Source organism: Macaca mulatta, chromosome 7, assembly GCF_049350105.2.
Source record: "Macaca mulatta isolate MMU2019108-1 chromosome 7, T2T-MMU8v2.0, whole genome shotgun sequence".
In the NCBI taxonomy this organism is placed as follows: Eukaryota; Metazoa; Chordata; class Mammalia; order Primates; family Cercopithecidae; genus Macaca; species Macaca mulatta.
The window spans coordinates 133,735,296-133,741,081 of NC_133412.1; the positions used below are offsets into that span (position 1 = coordinate 133,735,296).

At 39.9% G+C, this 5,786-nt stretch overlaps 1 pseudogene; it reads right to left on the bottom strand.

The window, feature by feature from the left end:
• Positions 1-310: 310 nt before the first annotated feature.
• Positions 311-799, bottom strand: LOC706241 (small ribosomal subunit protein uS8 pseudogene; annotated as a pseudogene).
• Positions 800-5,786: the final 4,987 nt, after the last annotated feature.

The following is a 5,786-nucleotide window of genomic DNA, read 5'->3' on the forward strand; positions in this document are numbered from 1 at the left end:
TGTCTCTACTAAAAATACAAAATTAGCCGGGCGTGGTGGCACATGCCTCTAATCCCAGCTACTCTGGAGGCTGAGGCAGGAGAATCGCTCGAACCCAGGAGGTGGAGGTTGCAGTGAGCTGAGATCATGCCATTGCACTCCAGCCTGGGCAACAAGAGCAAAAACTCCATCTCAAAAAAAAATTTTTTTTGATGTTATAATCCATTTTGCTCACTATTTCTCCCATGGCACTTCTTTAATTCTTCCATTATACTGCAATTTTTTTTTTTGGTCCATTGAGGCATTTTTCTTATAAGCATGTATTACATCCCTAGAAAAAGAATCCCAGAATTTTCCCTCCTGTGTGTTTTTGTCTTGCTTCTTCATGGTCCGTGATGCCAGCTGAGGTGGTCAGCGCAATAAAACCAAACTGATGAGACATGAGCATATTATTCTGCCATCTTTCTTGGTCTTTGGGTTGCACATCAAACCTGGGGCTGATCACTCCACACTTGTTTAACCTGCCTGTGAGGTTCACAACAATTTTCCCAGCTCTGTGATAATCAGTGATTTCAAATTTGCCAGTGTAATCACGTTTCATCACAGTTGGAAACTGGATAATGACTCTGGAGCACAGTCTGATAAGAACTTGGTGTTTGTCTCTCTTTTTGACATTGTTGATGCTCTTGAGAGCATCAGCCAGGACGTTCATGTGCACAATTATGGCAGCATGGAAAGAAATCGTGTATACTAGAATATTTATGGGATTGCCTCTCCCACTAGAGCTTTGGCTCCTGGCGTGGAACCATTCATCATTCATCATGTAGTCTCAGGAATGGGAACACTGAAGATGATTTTTTTTAGTTTCTTTAAGGAATAAGTAGACAAACTCATTTTACTTTTTATTTGCTGGTCTTTCTTCTACACCCTTCTTTCTCCTTTATCTGTCTTTCTTTCTTTTTCCCATGTTAGGATAGAAATAAAAACACTTATGCTCTAGCCCTGGTTCTGACATTTACTAACTCTGTCACTCTTGTTCCTATCAAAAAATGGGAATAGTAGCACCTGTCATTCCCTAACTCTTTGACAGAAATGTCATACGAGTTCTGGTGAAATTGTACACGTGAAATCATGCCAAAGGCTTCAGGAGAAACAGTTAGATAAATCAGAGGTAGTGTTTTGATAATTTGCGTTGACTATCATATACTGCTCTGCAAAACTAAGAAAACATTAGGAAAAGCTAAAAGTGAATAGGTAGGTGTAGCAAGAGAACAGTGGTGAACTCTCAAAATGTCATCAAAGGAGCAATTAATGCACCATCAAATTATTTTTTCCCAGTTAAAAATACAGTGTTATTAAAATGGTTCTCTGGGAGGCTAAGCAAAACTAAGCCAAAAATGGACAATTAACCACAGGATACGTCTGAGTTTCTGAAAGACTCTGAAGCAGTTATACCCCTTTATGAGACCAAGTCATTTTCATAAGCAACATTTTACAGACTTTCTTAAAAATGGGATGAGAGGTTACATCCTCATTACCACCATCACTCCCTACCTCCCACTCCAGCTTACCTCATTCTGCTTTATACCTAAAACAACTTGGGATCTGACTCTTAGATAATTTTAACAGTTCTCTTAGTGGCTTTCTCTAATGGGATAGAAGGGGCATTCCTGGTTAGGTGTTGCTAGAGTGCAATTCAGAGCAAACTCCTTCAACAGAAAGTCTATCTAACTAGTAACTGGCAGATTCACATCACAAAAAATAAACTGTAATAATAGGAAAAAGTAAAGGCAGACTTGGCTCAAAAGGGTCTCAGCTACTGCCAGAATTCCCCACATCTGCAGTAAAAGATAAAAAGCAGGAGAAAGGTAACTGCTTTCCTATAAAAATGAACTTGCTCATTTGTGAAACAAATAAAACACAACTTTATATTGCTTTATACGAGTCCTTGCTTCTCATAGGTATTATAGCTGTGAAATACTTCCATGTGCTGTAGCAGCAACACAATTACATGGAAACATCTAAAGGTAAACTGCCTTTTTTCTATCAAACTAGTAGACTTACACTGTTCTCTCATCTGTGCTCCAGACTTTGACATGAACTGCATTGTTGACATCACTTCTTGTATGTCTCAAAGACACCTTAACTCAAACTCAACATGCCTCAAAACAAATCACCATGTCTTTCACCCCTCAAGACTTAGTCGTCTCCCAGGAATCCTATATATATCTTATATATATGTGTGTGTATATGTGTGTGTGTATATATATTCACACACACACACACACACACGTGTTATAAACCAGTCATTCCTCTGCCCTTGCTGCCTTTGCTACAGGCATGCTCTCTTCCTCCTCAAGTTCTTGGAATGCAGCTAGGATTCAAACCACATTTGTCTGACTCCTAAATCAAGGCACTTTCCACCATTTCACCTTGTCCCCCAGGAAGTGTTTCTCCATGTAAATGTGCACATTATAACATGCAAACATACTTAAGACTCAGCAGTTTAGAAAAAGCTGAAAATATGCTCTATTATCTTCCCATTTTTTATGAAAAATTTCAAACATGCACAAAAATCAAGAGAATAGAAAATGAACCCCCATATATACCTCATTCACACCTCAAAATTATCAAGATTTTCCTGTTGTATCATCTGTTCCTTTTTCTTTTGTTTTTCTTTGCTAAAGCACTTTAAATCAAATCATAGACAACATATCGTTTTACTTCTACAGGCTTCATTATGTAGAGTTTCCATAATCCCCATGTGTCATGGAAGGGACCTGGTGGGAGGTAATGTAATTAGGGCGGTTACCTTCATGCTGTTCTCACGATAGGGAGGGAGTTCTCATGAGATCAGGGTTTTATAAGGGGCTTTTCCCCCTTTGCTCAGCACTTGTCCTAGCTGCCACCATGTGAAGGAGGATGTGTTTGCTTCCCCTTCTGCCATGATTATAAGTTTCTCGAGGCCTCCCCCAGTCATGCTGAACTGTGAGTCAATTAAATCTCTTTCCTTTATAAATTATCCAGTCTCGGGATGTCTTTATTAGCAGCATGAGAACAGACTAATACAGTAAATTGGTACTGGGTACTGGGGTGCTGCTTTAAAGATACAAAAAAATGTGGAAGTGACCTTGGAACTGGGTAACAGCAGAGGTTGGAGCAGTTTGGATGGCTCAGAGAAGACAGAAAATGTGGAAATGTTTGGAACTTCCTAGAGAATTGGAGGGCTCAGAAGAAGGTGGGAAGATGTGGGAAAGTTTGAAACTTCCTAGAGACTTGTGAATGGCTTGACCAAAATGCTGATAGTGATATGGACAATAAAGTCCAGGCTGAGGTGGTCTCAGATGTAAATGAGGAACTTGTTGGGAACTGGAGTAAAGGCCACTCTTGCAATGCAAAGAGACTAGTGGCATTTTGCCCCTGCTCCGGAGATCTGTGGAACTTTGAACTTGAAAGAGATAAGTTAAGGTATCTGGCAGAAGAAACTTCTAAGTGGCAAAGGGTTCAAGAGGAAGCAGAGCATAGGAGTTTGGAGAACTGCAGCCTGATGATATGATGAAAAAGAAAATCCATTTCTGGAGAGAAATTCAAGCTGGCTGCAGAAATTTGCATAAGTCATGAGGAGCCAAATGTTAATCACCAAGACAATGAGGAAAATGTCTCTCCAGGGCATGTCAGAGACCTTCACAGCAGCCCCTCCCATCACAGGCCTGGAGGCCTAGGAGGGATAAATGGTTTTGTGGGCAGGCCAGGACCTCCCTGCTCTATGCAGCCTCAAGACACGGTGTCCTGTGACCCAGCTACCTCAGCTCCAGCTGTGACTATAAGGGGCCAACGTACAGCTCAGGCTGCACATACAGCTCAGGCCATTGCCTCAGAGGGTACAAGACCCAAGCCTTGGTGGCTTATATGTGGTATTGAACCTGTGGGTGCACAGAAGTCAAGAATTGAGGTTTGGGAACCTCTGTCTAGATTTCAGAGGATGGATGGAAATGCCTGGATGTCCAGGCAGAAGTTTGCTGCAGGGGTGGAGTCTTCATGGAAAACTTCTGCTGGGGCAGTGTGGAAAGGAAATGTGAGGTTGGAGGCCCCACACAGAGTCCCCACTGGGGCACTGGTTGGCGGAGCTGTGAGAAGAAGGCCACCATCCTCCAGACTCCAGAACGGTAGCTCCACCAACAACTTACACCGTGTGCCTGGAAAAGCCACAGACACTCAATACCAGCCTGGGAAAGCAGCTGGGAGGGGTTACGGGGAAGCTTTACCCTGAAAAGCCACATGGGCAGAGCTTCCCAATGCCATGGGAGCCTACCTCTTGCTTCGTTATGTATCTCTAAACAAAAAATGGACACTTTCTTATATGGCCATGAGGCCATTATCATATTTAACAAAATTAGCAATCAATTTTGGTATCATATAACAAGAGTTTATGAATAAATTTCCATAATTGTTTCCAAAAACTCTTTTTATAGTGTGTTTGAATTTAGTTGTTATGTCTCCTAAATCTCTTTCTCATTTTTATCCCCATGCCATTGGCTTGTTCTAGAGACCAGGTCAATTATTCTATAAGATGTCCCATATTCTGGATTTATCTGTTTGCTTCTTCAAAGTATCATTTAACTTGTATGTTTCTTCATTTTCTGTAAACTGGAGCTTAGTTCTAAAACCTTGATTAGATTCATGTTCTACTATTTTGGCAAGAATATTTTATAGGTAGTGCTGTGTACTTCAAATTGCATCTTATCAGGAAGATCACAGGCTCATTGCTCGACTTTTAATGATACTTAGTATTACTTTATTTTATCATAATTAATGAATACACATAAATTCAATGAATAGTAGCCAAACACCTACTATGAGCCAGGGACCCTTCCAGATTCTTGGCATAAAAGAAGTAAAGAGGACAGTAAGGTCTTTATCTTCATGAAGCTTTCACATATTATCATTTTAATAATTGTTCTACAGATGCTTTTGAATTTAACATTTATATATATAATCTTTATATATGTATGTATGTGTGTGTGTGTATCAGTCATGTGCTTCAAAACAACATATTACTAAATGATAGAACTGTGGTGCTATAATATAATCATGGAGCTGAAAAATTTCTGTCACCTAGTGACGTCTTAATGGTCCTGACTCTATGCAGGCCTATGCTAGTGTGTGTGTGTGTGTGTGTGTGTGTGTGTGTGTGTGTGTGTGTGTTAGTTCTTAACAACAAAGTTTTAAAAGTACAAAATAAATTTTTTTAATTTTTAAATAGAAAACAAAAATAGAGATGACTATACTTTCAGGGATCATTTCTATAGCTCATTACTTGAAAATGGAAAAAATGTGTAGAATAAGGATAAGAAGAAAGAAAATATTTTTGTACATCTGTAAAATGTGTTTGTGTTTTAGGCTAAGTGTTATGAAACAGTCAACACGTTTTTAAAACTTAAAAACTTTTAACGTTTAAAACTTAAAAATTTATAACGTTTAAAAGCCACAGTAAGCTAAACTTAATTTATTATTGAAGAAAACATTTTTCAAGAAATTGGCCAGGCATGGTGGCTCATGCCTGTAATCCCAGAACTTTGGGAGGCAGAGGTGGGTGGCTTACTTGAGGTCATGAGTTCAAGACCAGCCTGACCAACATAGTGAAACCCTGTCTCTACTAAAAATGAAAAAAAAATTAGCTGGGTGTGGTGGCAGGTATCTGTAATTCCAGATACTCGGGAGGCTGAGGCAGGAGAATCTTTTGAACCCAGGAGGTGAAGGTTGCAGTGAGCTGAGATTGTGCCATTGCACTCCAGCCAGGGCAACAG